The sequence below is a fragment of the Anopheles arabiensis genome, chromosome 2, assembly GCF_016920715.1.
Source record: "Anopheles arabiensis isolate DONGOLA chromosome 2, AaraD3, whole genome shotgun sequence".
Classification (NCBI taxonomy): Eukaryota; Metazoa; Arthropoda; class Insecta; order Diptera; family Culicidae; genus Anopheles; species Anopheles arabiensis.
In genome coordinates, this window is record NC_053517.1 from 91377462 (window position 1) to 91393531 (window position 16070).

General features: G+C 46.9%; 1 protein-coding gene across 3 annotated transcripts in view; it reads right to left on the reverse strand.

The window, feature by feature from the left end:
* LOC120908772 (mucin-17) overlaps positions 1-16070 on the reverse strand; it is an 89009-nt gene that overhangs the window by 60136 nt on the left and 12803 nt on the right. For all 3 annotated transcript variants that reach the window (XM_040320118.1, XM_040320119.1, XM_040320117.1), the window contains exon 3: positions 1508-1583. The gene's annotated coding sequence lies outside the window, so the exon portion shown is untranslated. The remainder of the gene's footprint in view (positions 1-1507; positions 1584-16070) is intronic.

Below are 16070 nucleotides of genomic sequence, written 5' to 3' on the forward strand. Positions count from 1 at the left end.
GTCGATCTGGCCGAGAACAGCGACCGGGGTTCCCGCGAGAAAAGCGACCGATGATTTGGATATCGACGTTCGCTAATCTTGCGTGAATCTTCTTCCTTCCTGTGTGTCGGAACGGTGTGCCCAGAGCAGGGCAGGTTCGCTTTGTGTTCGCGCACTTCTTCCGGTGCGCGCGGTGCTTGACACCGTTCCGTACGGGGAAGAAAGGAAGGGCCCCGTGGCTGTCTAATCGCCCGGACGATTAGTGGAAAATTTAGCTTCCCCCGTTCGGGTGGCCGGCTGGCGATCGCTCGCGGAAACGGAGATGGCAGACCGGGGTTTGTCGGGAAGACCCAAACGAACGATTAATTGATTGCATGACAAATTACTTCCCTCCCGGTGAGATGTCCCAGAATGTCGGCGATCGATCGATCGGGCCCGATCATTCGTGCTCTGTGTCGGTGTGGTTTGGCACGATTGAGCCAAGATTGAGATATCGGCATATCCGGCTGGAGTGTATTCGCTGCTCCAGCCTCCGAACCACTGGCGGTAGTTTTTGCTTTGCTTTTCTAACCACCTAACCGTTCGTCCCGGCCGGTGTTGCAGTTTCGTGCCGATCTGTTGCCCCCGTTCCCTCACTGGTGGTAAAGGGCTACGGTGTAGAATTACCTGTCGCACGTTCGCAGGCATTCGTAGCCGCGGCGGTCCGTGGGTTTCTCTAAACGTGACTTCTTGAAGCGAAGGCTCTCACGGTTTTCGGTTCGCGGGTAACGCGTATGCAACACGATACCGGCGACCGGTTGCGGTGGAAATTCAATGCGCTGCGTGGCGTAACGAGGTGCCGGGAGGGGTTGGTAGATGGAGAGCGAATGCTTGGCTGTGTGACACATTACGGTCCGTCTAACATTTGGACCACGATTGACGCACGTTTGGTGCGAGCTGGCTGGAATGGATGGCCTCGTGTGCCAAAAGGGCTGCAGAGGGGCCTGGGTATGCGGGTTTTACTTTTCATTTTGTGCAACGCGCAAATTAAAGTAAACAAATGCAGTAGATGGTCACGTGCGGTCGTGAAATTAGAAAGATTGTTTATTTTTGACATCTTTTTTTTGTTGGTTTACATGCCTTAGAGGCCGTTTAGAGGTCACATTGAGTAGTGACGTGTAATATAGAATGATAACTGCACTCCGATTCGAGCTTACCACTAGGAAAGGCCTGTGGGCTGCTCCGAATATCGTATGAGTTAAAGTTCAAGCTTTTCTATACAATTTTAGAGACTAGATGAAGTCCCTTTCTAAGACTGTAAATTCAACGAACTAAGCTCAGATTCTACTAAGAACAGGGAAAGGATTTGTTGAGAATGTTTTCTGTGCTGCAGTATAGCTCAACTCAATGAGTACTGGACAGGTCAGTAGTACAAGACACATTGGAACATGATTTTGAATGTTGATTACTTATACATTATAATTATGTGAAACATTTCAAATACGGCGTTTTCTTAAAAGTAGACAAACTTTGGAGAACTTAATCTTACCTTAGCTTGTGGTGTGTTCATTCAACTTTTTCTGCTAGCATCCCGTACCTTTTAATAACCTTTCTAAAGCTTCCTCCTGTAAAGAAATATAAAAAAAGTTAATTTCTATTGAATCAAACTACCATGCAAAACATTGATGTTTAAATTTTATTTCCAAATAAATACAGACAATACACAATTAAATTACGAAAAACATAAAAACAAGCAAAAACCACTAAACGTATGATGAACATAACAGAACATATAAAGCGTGGAAGAAACCGCGTACAGCGTTTCCTGCAATTGTGCTGGGAAAATTGTGACAATGAAAAACGGGTTCCGTAGTAAATCCGGTAAGCTTCACCCAAAACCGTAACCAGCGTCTGCAGTTCGCACAGCAATGGCCAACCATCGCACGCAGCGCAAAAACGTCCGCAGTGTTTGTTTTGTAAAGGCCAGCGGAAAAAAGGCGATGGAAAACAATAGGAAATAATCAACTTTTTCCTTCCTTTTTCGCTCACACGTTTGCAAGTGGCGTGTGGTGTGCGTGCAAAGAAGTCGACTGGGAACGATGTGTTTGCCCGGTGCGGGTGATGTAAACACTTCCAAAATCACATTTTCTGATTACTTCATTTACGAACGAGTGGGGGCGAATCAAATCCCCCAGCGGCTGGCGAGTAAATTGCAGCGTGCCGCGTAGTGGTGTTTAAAGAACTGACCGTGGGTGTGATGCTTGAGCGGATGTTGGGATGCGGAGGATCGGAGGAAGGTGAGGTGAAAACGGTACCAGAAAACCTTCACTTTCATCTTTCTTCTTTCCTCGGTTTACTGCCCGCTCGCCCCCCTAGGGCAAGGTTCACCTGGGATGACAGGCGGATGGTGGAAATTGCTTAAACGAGCCAGGGCACCAGCGCTGCAGCTCGTCGTAAGGTCCGGGAAAATTATAGTGATGGGGCAGTGGTCGGACCCGGCTGCTCCAACCCCCTGATGGAAGCTTAAGCCTCCGAAAAGTACAGGGCCATTGTTTTGGGGTAGTGCTGAAAAGCAGGTTACAGACACGGGTAGGGCAGGCATTTAGAGTTTCCCCGAATGGTGAAACTGTGGTAGGTTGCCCAATTTGAGCGATAAGCACGACAAAGTGTTCAAATAAATATAGTGACAGGTTGAGTAGTATGGCACCAAATTGTATGCCCCATCGATATAATGTGCTCCGATAAAGAATCAGGAAAAGAATCGACATACAGTGGGACCGTGTTCCGGGACCTCCACGGACTGGCGCGGATCATTATCGGCTAAGGGATATACGATGAAGGTAAATCTACCGATCGCTACTGGAGGTCCACCATTTTCTGGAAGCCTTGCGTCAGCGATCCCGATGTCGTTCAAGCTCGCGCCAGAGCCTGTGGGTTCCCAGGTGGGCGATAAGTATGATCATTAACCACCTTGTTGATTACTCCCACAATCGATATTAGGTTAGCAATCCAGAGCCGGCAGTGTGTTAGCGGTCTCGTTAGCGGAAGAGAAAAATAGCACCGAAGGCTAAACGGGGCGGCCTGGGATGGCCGTCGCAGAGGGAGAGGAATTAGAAAGGTGGACTGGCACCGGGTATTCCACTTCTGGAGCGGGTGAGTGAATTAGAAAAGAGCGAGCAAATGATAGCTTTCATCGATGGCAGGCAGTTTGGGATTTGTTGTTACGTTTTTGCTTAAATGATTGTTTTGATAATATTGTGCGCCGTTTGGGGCCACCATGTTTTGGATTGAATTAGAAATTCATAGTACTCTTCTATATTGAATGTATTTACCACATTGCAACTCAAAGAGTGAGATAATGTCCAAACAAGTTCGATTGTTCAACAGATGATGGAAAATAAAGCTAAATAAAATCTGCCCTAAGATACTGCAGAAATCCTGGTCATGGCACCATCTCTTTGTTTCTTGAAGTGATTACTTTTAAGAAAAGTATAAGCACGCATGAGTAGCTTGTCTCTTTTTATGTTTGCTGTGGTAATGCTGATGTAGGTTCGTAAACATTCTTCCACAAGCAAACCCGATCGTGAGCCTACTTATTGCGCCATCTCATCGAACCGTAGCCGTGGCGAAGGGCGATTTGTTTTCAAAATTAAATCACCCATCTAAACTAAAGCATGGATGAGTTGCGGGCCTCCACTAGCACCTTCAATGGCGTACAAGACGATTCCCTTCCTCGAAACGATACCCCAACACTTTGGCGGTTCCGGATGTCCAGTATTCGATACGCACAAGGCACTCTTGGATTGATGAAAACTTCAAACTTTTATTGGAAACAAGTGATCGTGTGAGGGAGCCTTTGAATGAAACTTTCTGGAAGAATTCATGCAAAAAAAGCCTCTTTTCAAGAGAAATTAGATCTCTCTGTACAAAAACCACACTCATTCCGTTGCCTGTGCGTCGTGTTTGTGAGTAAAACTTGCGAAACGTTTCCCGCGGCTCTCCGCATATTTGCGATTCGTCTTCAGGGAGAAATGAAAGGAAAAAAACCCACTGGACACCAAACTGGTGTGTTTGAGAGTTATTGAATGTGCTACCCCCTGAAGCGAGGGTGGAAAAGGTTCGCTAGCGATCGAGCCGGAGCGGTGAAAATCGTAATTTCATCGCATCACTACGGTTCGATTAACGATAAACAAAGTTGTCACGACTTTTCGCCGTTGCCACTGCCGGCAGGGCGAAAATCGAACCGATCCTTCTTTGGAAGAGAAAGAGGGAACAAACGTGTGTGTGTGTGACGAGAGCGCGCGCCATTGGAACGCATCCGTTCCGGGTGCGGCTAAGAGCGAAGGCTATGCGCTAGGCGCCCATGCTCTCGAAAGTGTAGCGTGACATGCTCGAGGGGTCCTCTTGTATTTCTGCGGTCCGTCCCAAAAATAGTTCCGGTGACGATCGTGAACCAGTGTGCTTGAGGGAGCGAGAGAGGAAAGGGAGAGTGTAATGTGTTCCCCCACATTGGTGGTTTATTGTGTGGCGCAGGGTAATGATCGTTCGTACCACCATTATGAGGACCGAAAAAGTGGTTTGCCAAGTGGCGACCGAAGGCAAAGGCGCTCGATTGTCGGTCCCTTTGGCAAACCGATCCTTACACTGTTCCCCAAAACATAAAAACAGAGAGCAATGGTATGAGACAGTTTAGAATTCATTACGGAACAGTCATGTTTGCCCCGCAAACCAAGCACACCGGAGGCTGCGATAGAGGGCTTGTACTACCACCACCAGCAACACTGCCAGCCGGAGGTAAATAAATTCGACGGTTTAATATTCGTACATGATTTAATTATGCGCCTTTATCGGGTGCATTTCGTGACTGGCACCGGTGGAACAAAGCGAAGAGTGTGCCATAATTTCCCAGGAATGTCGCACGACTTGCCAACACGAGGTTAGACAGCTCGGAAGAAATGTTGCTGTTTGAGTTCTCCAGGAGGAAGTCGTAGTCGTTGTGAGGGCACTTTTCACTGCCATGCAAACTTAGGGCCCTTGGGTTAGGTTAAGCTAGGTTGGTGGCTGTATATTGATCTGAAAATTGAAGAATCAATTGCAAGCCTGATACTTATTCGAAGATGTTAAGCGTGGCAAATAGGTGCGCAGACTCATTGCAGTATAAACCCATCGAAAGTGTAACGTTAGCCATACGTTGGTCAACAAAGCACACAGCACAAAGCAAATTCGTGGTCAAACAATGATTTCTTGGTGTAGATAATATGCTACCCAACTCTATTGGAGCACCGGCCATAAAGTAAGAGTCCCCCCAAAGTCCAAAAACGGGTCCATTAAAAACGACGACTGCAGGAAGTTGTCCGGCGATTACCGTTTGCCTGCGGCACTCGCGTGAAGAAACGCAAAACGGGCCGCCCTCTTGTGTGGCTGAGTATCTCTTTTTTGTGTCCTCCGGTACATGATCCTCTTGTGTCGGACTGTCTAAAGTCAGCAGGAGAAATTGTCCACGGAAGGTTTGGTTTTTTTCAAGCAGTGATGGCAAACAGCAAAGCGGAGTAGCGTTTCGTAGCTGTGAGTAGTCCCGTGTTGGGTAGCGTAAGGTAGCCGCCGAGTCAGTCGCCCAGCCAATACCGGGCCCTTTGTCGGTTGTGCCCCGGTCCCCCACCCCAGATCGGGTCGTGTTGTTTTCTTGGACCCCTAATAAGGGCACGCGGAATAGCAAGGACCATTACGATGAGTCGCTACCAGTCGACGGCTGGTGGTGGCTGGAGACTTGCAATTTACGCCCCGCGCAACTGAGTTCGTTCGGGCGTGTTCGTTACAGAAGCCACAGACGACATCATCATCATCGTCAGCGGTGCTGGGTACGGATGGGTCCAGGTTGAGGGTACCGTCGCAGATGCGCACGCGTATGGAGATGATGGGTCGACCACCTTCGATGCGTCCACTTTCTCGACGCTCAATTTACGGACATTGCAACCCGACCGATGGTGTATTTTTTTATTGGGTGCTCCGAGGGCTGTGATTGAAGCACGTGACTCACTGCCGGGCTTGGTTGGGCAGTGGTCGTTACCAGGACGGGTCAGTCCTGGAATGCACGCAATAGAAATTGGTTGTTGGCGGTGGCGGCAGGAGGAGTCAGCGCCATACATGATGATGATTATTAGCTTTGCTCTGTGCGTGTCGTGAATCTGGAGAGGAATATATATTTTTCCTTTCTTTAACACAACAAAACTACCATTTGCTCTTTGTGCGAGTTTTGCGAAATCATAAATTGGCGCACACACACACACACACTGAGTGGTCGTGATAGCTGAAACTTCCAGTGATGAGCTCGAACGTAAATTTAGACATTAATGTCGCGAAATGTCCCAAAGGTTAAGGCATCCTTTTTAACGGGCCCCGCATTAGTTTTATGCGAATTTTAAGCAGTTTCACTAAACTATCCACTTTTCTTGGTTGCCGTAGAGCACACATAGAGCATGAGAAAGATCTCAAAAGATCACTGGAGACAACCGATGACAGTGCCCAGATATGGCCACATGTTTTCGCCTCAGTTTAAGCAATCAGCGAAGCGTCATCTTTGGTCGCTATCTAACTTCCACCGCTCCGTGTCTAAGCCATTTGTGTCTGATGACAAGCGGAAGGCGCACTGCCGCCCGGAGGGCATATCGAAATATGACACCGGGGTCCGAGCCAGGCACCGGTAAGACTCGGGCAGCCCGTCAGTCCACCCTCGACCGTGTTCGTTCGTGAGCGAGAAAACTCGGAAGTGTTTACCGACTGCAGGCGGTTACATATCGTTACGGCGGGCTGTAGTGAAAGATGCTTCGGAATGGGGTGGAATAAAATGGTCTTTTACTTTCAGCACTGCGCGACAGAATTGGCGTTCTTTGCGCGGACCTTAAAAACTTAACCGGTTGGGGTCAGCTCAAGGCAGGCGCATCACCACAGTGCGGGCTGGCAAACGGTTTTTTCACCGATCGGGGAAGATGATGTGCGGGAACTTCAATCGCCGTTTCGGTAGGGTTTGTTTGGAGTTCGTCGCGGCAGAGTCGTGATATCAATTTTGGTTGCAGTCTTGTAGACTTGAGAATAATATTCAATTCAACGAACGAGCGCGTCGACCCTTGGGAAACTTGGGTTGTTGTGGGAAAATTGATTTTGTTTTTCGTATAATAAGACGATTTGTTTAACATGGCGACATTAGACGGCATGGGTCAGCTCGAAAAGGGAAGGAAGAACCGTAGAAAGGCGATTATTATTTTTGACATTCGAGTGCAAAAAAAAGGGTAAAGTTGAGAGGGTGGACAAACTTTCTACTGCTTTGGTGGTGTTTCCGGGGGAAGCGAATTTATTTTTGCAAAAGTGGTACACAATGAAAGTAGTTCCCAAATAAGGCTTTGTTGATCCATTATTGAATTCAAAAACTCTGTATAAAATATTGAAATGGAACAAGGGAAGAAAAAGATGATGCTTCAAAGTAAATCTCTTAATTGCCATGAGTTGGTGCATAAAAAGTAAGCAGTCTCAAAGAAACGATGCAACCTTCTCTTGGGCTTCTCGTACAGCGTCTTTACTATCCGCCGCCAAGACCATCTGCTAAGCCAGATTATTTAAAATTAATAGTAACCATCCTGCTTAAGCAATATTAAGTGCACCCTAATAAGAAGGTCACCGGAGCAGCAGCCACGACGACCCGAATCGGCAGAAATTACAACCGTTCGGCATGGCGTGACAGGAAGTGCTCTTTTTGTTCTTCTGCTTCTTCGTCTGCTCTCACCTCGACTCTTGGTTGGAGGCTACTTTTAAGAAGCGTTCAATGGTGGACTTCACGCACCTTCTCTTCTCCACACCAGCACAACGGGGACGGCTGAGAACCGGGAGCCCGCAGCACAATTGCGTATCGTGCCCGCGCGAAGAAAGGCGGGAAAAGCTGTGAAATCTAATTAAAGATCAATTATAATCCCCTTAACTTGATGAGAGCTTGGGCAGTGGGGGAGTTGACGTGTTAGGTGGCTCCGCTTAGCTCGTGCGCTGAGTGAACGTCGCTTCGAAAGGCGTTGCGCGTGTACGTACGTTTTACAAAAATTGTAAAGAGAGATCGTGCACGGGTAAAGGTCGATCGAATTTATTAAATTGCCACCTTTCGAAGGTGTGTATGTGTGCAAAAGATCGCGTCACGTCACGTGCGTAGGTTGGCTGGTGGGTATGCAAATGGCTTGTGCGGCAAGATGCAATCGCTCTTACACAAGGACGCCCTATATTTGGGAAAACGCTTGTGTACCGGAACGAATTCGCACAGGGTTGTGGACGGGATGTGTTCGAGATCCGAAATAGCTGGTGCGAGAATCGATCGAGGTTGCGATTAGCAATGGGATTGTAAAGCTCGGACCCGAATACTTCAGGCACCCGTGCCGCATTCGGATTAAGCGTCGATCAAAGGCGGAAATGAACAAATCGAGGTCTGGTTCGCTAAATGACGGTCGGCGGGCCAATTTTGGGAGACCCGAAACGAAATTTCACTCAAATCGCAACATTGATGTCTAAATTAGTATACCTATCGCCAGGTACGGTCATTGTGTGTCCTACTCGCTATCCTCATCAGGTTCAGCAAGGCAGCAGTTTGTGAAACTTTTGGATTTTGTCCCAAAATCCCTCCAAATCATTACAATGTTAACCCCGTACAACACGGCGTGCTCCGTGAAAGGAGTGTGATCAACCGTTGGGCAAATCACATATGGGTGTTCGTGTCATAAACCGCCATCAAACATGGGCAGCATGGGCCACTCATTTGCTGGCGATATCTACACAGCATTGGACGATGGCAAATATTGCCGATGCGTAATCGAATCGGCTCATCAAGCAATTCAAATTGTATATTTTTTGCTCCTTCCCGTACAGGCTCCTGAATGACCGATTGATTGGAACGGCGAAACGAGGAAAGCGAGAGAGAAGCGAAACTACGCAAACGTGAACCGCCGTTGTTTGGATTCGATGATGAGTGTTTTTGTAGCCCCACGGGCTTGATTGGTCGATTTCTTTGTGGTGATTTGAGGATCAGTATGCTACCTTAATGTTAAGGTTTAAGTTACGGGTAAAAAACAATGCTGATGTATTTATAGTTCACTTATAGCTGAATTATTGGTTGATTAATATTGATTACCGCGAGGGTTAGAGCATGCGGGAAAAACAAGGTTAGCAGATGGGAGAATGAGAATCATAAGAAGCGATCGTGGTGTGGTTGTTTTACCTTGAAGCTCTGATCAAAAATCATTGCAAAAGAAAAAAAAACGCTGCTACGTTTTGTGTATGAAAAGGTTACTTAGTTTATTAGGTAGAAAAATAAGTTGTTGGTCTATAAGCATGTATTTTAACATAAATGTTCTAGTAGAAAATATTGTTCATGATAGATGTTTGAAATCTTTGTGTCTTCTTTATGCTCGGTTTTTCATATTTCACCTATTTTTGCTATGATGAAAGATTGATATTGATTTTAGTAATAATTTACCTACAGTTTTACACCTTTTTGAGCTCTTACGACATATTTATCATTTTTTAAGTATTTTTTTGATTTTATTTTTTCATCTTTTATTATTTATTGTTCGATTTGTTTCTCTTATTAAACATCTCTTCTTAACAGATTAATAGAAATCCAGTTTATTGACTTTTAGGGGTTGTTGGAAACTCGTGAGTGCCCAACAATCTGCCAGGTCACAGCGCGAGAGAAGAAATGGATAGATGAAGAAAGAGTGAAAGGGAAGTCAAGCGAGCGAGAGGAAAGATAGGGAAAACGATAAGTTTGGCGATAAAAGGGCAAGATGCGCCTGCCCTCGCCCTTTTAGTTGAAACGGAAACCAGTAACAGTGGACTAATTTTTTGATTTCCACCATCAGCACAATAAAAGCACAATAAGTGTTATCTAAAAAAATCCACACCGTTTTCAACAGGGGTGTTAAATTCAATTTTTTTCATACATCAACGTTAGCAACTTGCTAATGTACCCAATAGTTCACTTCTAATGAGCAAAAACTAAAATTCAATCGACCGTTCCGTAACAAATCGTTCACGAGATAGATAGCTTTGGGATACCACACGAAGAAAAAAATCTTACAATCAACAGCATATTCATAGCACACACATATGCAATAACTCCTCGCAATAACAAAAACGATGCCCAACCGGGGGAGATCTTTAACCATGTTGCTTTTTTTCTCTCTCATGGCTCACATACTTTGTGAGATTCGCCAGCTTTGGTGCGCGATTGTTCTCATCCCCTGCATCATTCCCCTGTGTTGGTCAAAGGGAACAAAAGGGAATGATGAAGAGAGGGGCAAAGGAGGGGTAAAAGAAGGGGTGTGTGGATATGGAGCGAAAGGAGGAAAAGCTCACTTGCCGACAAACACGCAAAGACGCAAGGCTGCTTTCGTAATGATGATTATGAGGAAGATTATGATCGATTTACAGCTTTCTTCCCAGCTTTCTTCACGTCGGTTGCCTTCTCGCCTCCACAGTGTGTGTGTGTGTGTGTATATCGTGCGAGAGCGTCTTCGGCGTCGCCGACTGCGCGTGGTGTCTTCCGTCTCCGAAAGCGTCTCCCATGCAATGAGCACTATGGAATTGTGATGCTACAATTTAACTCGCCTCGCAGCAGACAGGGGACAGTGAGGTAGGAGCGTGCGGATCAAAAGAGAAGGTAGTTGAGAAGCTACTCGAGGGGGAGACTGTTGGGCGCTACCGACTGGGGTGCGCAGGTGAACATGTGACCGGTGTAAAAGAAAGGAAAAACTCGGCGGAACTGAACGCAGCAAACACCGAGAGGGTCAGTCGGTGATTGGGTTGGGTAAGTGCACTTTACCGAACCGCTTTGCCAGCACAGGAGGAGACGCGTGGGGCTGCAAGCAAGTGCTCCAAAACTGCTCCGAAAATGTACGCCGGATGATGATGCTGCTGCGTAAGGAATGTGAATCGTAAATACATTCCGTTCGAGCTGGCTCGAGCCTCGCGGTTCGAGTTGCAGCTCTTTTCGCAGTAGCACAAGCGGCTTATGCGGTGGCGGGTGCGAAGGAAAAGGTCGACCTACCTCCTTTGACAAGTCCTCGAGTGGAAGAAAGGTCGCCCTCGGAAACAGGTGTAGGCGGGGTTGTGTAGCGTCTGTTGTTTGGGTGCTTTTGTTTTGTTGCAGCGGGGTAGTAAATCTAAAACCACTTAGGCTGGGACACGCACAAACAAACAGCAGAGTAGGTGGTTGTGCAATTCACGAGGTGAACGTTTGCCACGATGCCACACAGTGCCGGCTGCCGGACGCCGGTGACGCAAAGTGCCCACCGAGATGCTCACCGAGGCAGGAACCGCTGGGGTGTTACCCGGGGTGAGCGTACGCTTTATTGGCAGGGTGGCGCCCTGTTCCGCCCGGGCTGTCGATTAAGCTCGCAGGCTCGCGTTTGGGTGTCGCGATTTTGCGCCAATCGAAAGCGGTTGGATGAAATTAAGAAATTTCGCAAAAAAACAAAAAAAAAACAAAAATGTGATGCCACCGAACGATCGCAAGATGATCGCAAGGTAAAAGGGTTGCAGGTTGCGCAATCTTGCCCGTTGCTGAACGATTCCGCTCGCTAATCATCTGACGGAAAGGATAGGATGGATGCGCGCGTTTCCTTTCATTGGAAGGTTTAATACAATTAATTATCGAGCTCCAACGGGTCCCCGCGATCGACTGTAATCAAAGTGACGTGTTTGGCAAGCGCGAAGTAAAAGGATGGTGGCTCTGGGAGATAATCGTGGTGATTGCGATGAAAGTTAGGGGCAGATTGAGATCGGTGTGAGTTTTTGTGTATGGGATGGGCTACGAAAACGATTCACGATGATTTACAAAACCCACCGTCGGAAAAGTTTGACGAATCGATTAGCAGGTCTGTTGAAGATGATGCGCTTGATAAAATAAAGTGCAGCCTCATGACACTCGAGAGGGAAGTTCGCTGGGGCAAATTAGTTCTACATGTACGATGCAAGATGACAACATCATTACCCAAATCAAAGTCGTGTATTGGTTATTTGTAAAGCGGATCTTGTGTTTTGTGTAATGTACTGTAAGTTGGTGAGGTATAAATCCTGAATATTGGGGTTTTGAAACATATTTCAAGGATTGAATTCAATCAGTAAATTATGACAGAAACCTTTACTATTCAGTTGCTTTGAATTTGCAAACATTAATATCGTTTTGCAACGGGATGTCTTCTAAAAGAGTTTCTGAGGACTATAGCCAGATAGGAAATTTAGGAATCATAGTTGAATCCTACAAATCCATGAAAGAAACTCCTAGAAGCCCAGCATGTATGAGGCATTCGGGCATATATTGAAAGAGTTATCGATCCTTAGAGAACCTAGCAAAAGTCTTGATTTAAGAGTCTCGAGTTTGTTTGTGTTTTAATGATAGAAGAAAAGGCTTTCACACGTCTCGTGAGAAACATGCATCGGATATTCAAGTTCAGCAGTTAAGAGTAGGAACATTAATCCTGGAAGATGGAAGGAGACCGCGGGCGACAGGAAGGAAGCCGACACTTAGAACCGGAAGATGACAGTGTGAGGTCGCCACCATGATAGTGGTAGACTAGAAAACATATGGATGTAGAGTTTAAGTCTCAAAGCAAAACACAATAACAACTTCTTCTTGAAAAATGATAGTGAAGGGTGCTGCAATACAAAGTCACAAAATTTCACAACACATCTTGTGAGGTATATACCATAAAAAACAAGTTCTCTCAGTGATTGAATAAATAGTTTTATCCTAATACCTATGATTCACTCCAGTGCCGATCGTTGCACAGCAGCCAGATGAGTGACAGATCGCTGTTGGTTTCAAACTAAGTCCACGTCACACTGGCTTCACTCTAGAGGATCAGGTTCCTTGCTCGAAACGAAACTCAAAATCCAAACCGCTTTCAACGTTCGAACATTCACGCTGCCCTACACTTATGATTATGAGTTGGCCACAGTGGTTTTTTTGATAGCAAGGTCTTACGAACTTGGCAACGAACAACAGCATTGACGGATTGTATCTTTTTTTGTTGTTGTTGTTTCGGTAGCAAAACAAAAAGCGTAGCCACCCCGAACAACGGCCAGCCTTCTTAGAGGGTTCGGCCGATGTGCGTTAATTTCGCACGATCGAACACACGAGCGCGAGTGTGTCTGCGTTAGGTTTACACGGTACACGGTTGCAGCCGTAAAGGAACCTTCTCCGTACAGCGTGAACTATAAGATTAAAAACTTATTTCGAAACTCACTGTCACTTCTGTAACCTCATTTGGGTTTTGAAGGATTGGCCGAGTGTACAACCGTGTGTGCATGGCACGTTTGAGTGAAAGATGGTGTTTGTGTGTGAGATTGTACTGTTTCGGACGGGGTTTTGTTTCCCCCGTTCCAAGAGGAGTGTAATAATCGGTTCACCGTAGAGGCCAATGGTATGATCATGATCAATTGGTTCAATTGGGGCAGAGATCCGGCAATCGGTGCGCGACCTACGCAATCCGTCCCATATTTCGTTATTATGCAAACGGGCCGTGTGCGCGTGCAATTGTCTTGTGAGTGCGTGATACTTGAGCCACTGCACGGTAGGTGGGATAAGTAAGTGGATTTCCTAAAGCGCACTGATCGTTATCCACCAAAACTTCAAGCCCAATGATTGTCGGTGTGTTTTTCGAAAAGAAAAAAAAACCCACTTCCGTTCCCAATTTGGCGCGTTAGCGTCAGGAAGGCCACCCAGTCACAGCCAGAAGGGACGTGTGCGTGTGCGATAAATCTTCTCCCCTTAAAAACAAACGAGAACCGAGTCTCATTTGTTTAAAACAAAGGCGACTATTGCGGAAGATGCGTGCGCATCAAGATTTACGACGCGGGCTCATCTTTTCTGGGCGTAAATGCTTTCACCACCATTCCACCCAAACAGAAGGTGCACCTGTGTGTGCGTGTGTGTGTGCAGGGTGTGAGGAAGAGGGTGCCTTGCTAGCCCAGCCAGACCAAACCGAAGTACACGGAGCGCTAGCGCCTCCACCGCTAATAAGGTCCAATAAAAAGGTATCGAAATTTTCCGGTTCAGTTTCGGTTTATCTTAGCCGCCGCAAAAGGGTGGCCCTCGGGAAGCTGGGAAGTCTACCGGCGTGGCTAAGTGCGTCGCCATCATTAGCAAATAGAAAGTGACAACTGGGAAAAGGTCTTAAATTTATTGGCCCAGGCTAAATGGCTAGATGGAGAAAATGTGGAGTGTGGTCCGAGCTGGTCAGTCAATTAATTTCATAATGCTTACGGCAAGTGGGTGGGTGCACTGTTGGTATTGCTTTTTTTCCAGCGTGTTTGTTATCTATTGGTGTGGCAGAGAGTGGGTGTGTTGTTTAAATGAAATGTAAACTAAAAGCTTTTTCTGGAGAATCCTGAACGAACGAGAGGTTATTGAACGTGTCGCTGGTGGAACGCTTTTGCAAGCGAGAAGCGGAAGAAAATATATTAACTTAAGCTCCCACCGTAACCGTACACAGGCCAATTTCTTCCGCCTCTCAGGCACAACCAACGTCAACAAACGCTGCCAATGTCCCCGCTTCTCCCGCCGAAAGGCTTCTAGTATCGTGGATGCATTCTGGTGCGCGTACACACACAAACAAGCGCCAACAAATTACACCGGTGCAAGCAGGCCGATGGCAAATGCGCATTGACTGAAAATGGATGCGCAGCACAAATTTGCCGCGGGCAAAAAAGATGGACGCCGCCGTACCGGTGTTCACCCTCCCCCTCCCCGTTTTGGTGAAGGTTTTATGATGTTTCTTCCCGCCCGGTGTGTGTGTGTGTGTGTGTGTGCTACGACTTGTTCATGGTCGGTCCCGGTGGGTTGGACAACAAGTTGTGTAGCGGGCGAACGAACGACGAACCCCCAACGACGACGGGCTGCAAAAGGTTTCCGATGCGTTGCGATAACGTTGGGCGCTTCGGAGGGGGAAAGGAAACGGGGGCAGAACACCATTGGATGCGTGATGCAGCAGCTCACACACAAGCTGTAGGACAGTGGAGATAGCGAAGAAAGGCCAAAACGGGGAGGGAGGTAGAAAACTGAGTAGAAAACATCTCAAAGATGACAGTTTCTCATGCTGACACGCGGGGTTGAGACATAAAATGCAATGTTTTTCTTACCAATTACGTGACGGCGAAAGAAACCGGTGCAAGAGGGGAGGGTTGGCGAGGTGTACATATGTGCGCAACGTCAAGCGGGGAACGCTTCTTTTCGCCGCTTTGCTTAATCATCATAGGCTTTAGGAGATGGTCGCCGTGCGCAAACGCGCTTTTCTTCCGTGCGAGCGAGATTTTCCATCGCTCGGGCCCGGGTTGTGCGGCGCAATTATCCACTGGACTGAACTCTCACTATCTTTTGAAATATTGCCGCCCCCAGGGGGAGGAGCGGGTGGGGAGGGAAGGGATGCTACGTTTTGATGCGTGTCACCTGCGCAGAGTTGGTGCGGGGCTGGGGACCGTTGGAAGACCGAACGGGTTGAACGAATGATCGATAAATCTCGCAAGCGCGTATGGTGCGTCTCGGTCACCCGGTGGGATGGGGGAAGGTCACCGTTGGCGTTAGCCTGGTCAAATGAAAGGATACGGTACATGCAGGTGATAATGCAAGCTTGGAGGATGAACATCATCGTAAATATGTCAGCTGAAGTGGGTGGTTGAGGGGAAGAAATTATTGGCAAATGTTATCGTTGGTTGCGAAAGGTTGTCGAAGAATGGGGACGCGTGTACTTTCATGCGGAGAATGAGTGTTTTACATAAGCATTTTATATGACTGTTGTTTTCTTTTTTGATTTATGTCCTACTATTCGTTGCTTGAAGTCAACATGAATGTTGCAATATGATTCTTTACCCTGTTACTCTTAATGAGGGGTGAACCATACAGTAGCGTTGGATCCCAACACAGAGGATAACCAAGCTTTGTATTAATACAGGTGGTTGATAAGTGATACGAATCCAACCGATAACAAAATTTACGACTTTATCAACTACGACAAGAAATCACCAAGTATTTGGAGCAGCAATTCTAATAGCACAGTATAATAAAGGACAGACTCGTAAGTTTA